The sequence below is a fragment of the Octopus bimaculoides genome, chromosome 1 (assembly GCF_046866305.1).
Source record: "Octopus bimaculoides isolate indiv1 chromosome 1, ASM4686630v1, whole genome shotgun sequence".
Classification (NCBI taxonomy): domain Eukaryota; kingdom Metazoa; phylum Mollusca; class Cephalopoda; order Octopoda; family Octopodidae; genus Octopus; species Octopus bimaculoides.
In genome coordinates this window covers 9,924,944-9,925,919 of record NC_142928.1, presented here as the reverse complement: position 1 = coordinate 9,925,919, position 976 = coordinate 9,924,944, and positions in this window count along the sequence as shown.

Genomic DNA, 976 nt, shown 5'->3' with positions numbered 1-976 from the left:
GCCGGGCGAAATGCTTAGCGGTATTTCGTCTGCCGTTACGTTCTGAGTTCAAATTCCGCCGAGGTCGACTTTGCCTTTTATCATTTCGGGGGTCGATAAAATAAGTACCAGTTACGCACTGGAGTCGATGTAATCGACTTAATCCCTCTGTCTGTCCTTGTTTGTCCCCTCTGTGTGTAGCCCCTTGTGGGCAATAAAGAAATAAGAAACGTTAGCATGCCGGGCGAAATGCTTAGCGGTATTTCGTCTGCCGTTACGTTCTGAGTTCAAATTCCGCCGAGGTCGACTTTGCCTTTCGTCCTTTCGGGGTCGATAAATTAAGTACCAATTGTTTACTAGGGTCGATCTAATCGACTGGCCCCCACCCCAAAAATTTCGGGCCTTGTACGTAAAGTAGAAAAGAATAATAATTGCTCCTAATTTAGACACGAGCCAAATCAGTAGTTTTGAGGGGCATAGTAGTACTTGACTAGTACTTTATCATATTAAGCCTGATGGGGACGGGGTTTGTTCTTTTATTCTTTTACCTGTTTCAGTCATTTTGACTGCGGCCATGCTGGAGCACCGCCTTTTAGTCGAAGAAATCGACCCCAGGGCTTATTCTTTGTAAGCCTAGTACTTATTCTATCGGTCACTTTTGAAGAACCACTAATTTACAGGGACGTAAACACACCAACGACGGTTACCAAGCGATGGTAGGGGGACAAACACAGACACACAAATACATACATACATATACGACGGGCTTCTTTCAGTTTCCGTCTACCAAATCCACTCACAAGGCTTTTGTCGGCCCGAAGTTATTGTAGAAGACACCTGCCCAAGGGGCCACGCAGTGGGATTGAACCTGGAACCATGTGGTTTGGAAGCAAGCTTCTTATCACGCAGCCATGCCTGAGCCTAGTTTTGTTCATAAATTATATATCCCGGAATTATTGGGTAAAGGCAAGTTACCAAAAGTAGGGGTTTTATAGAA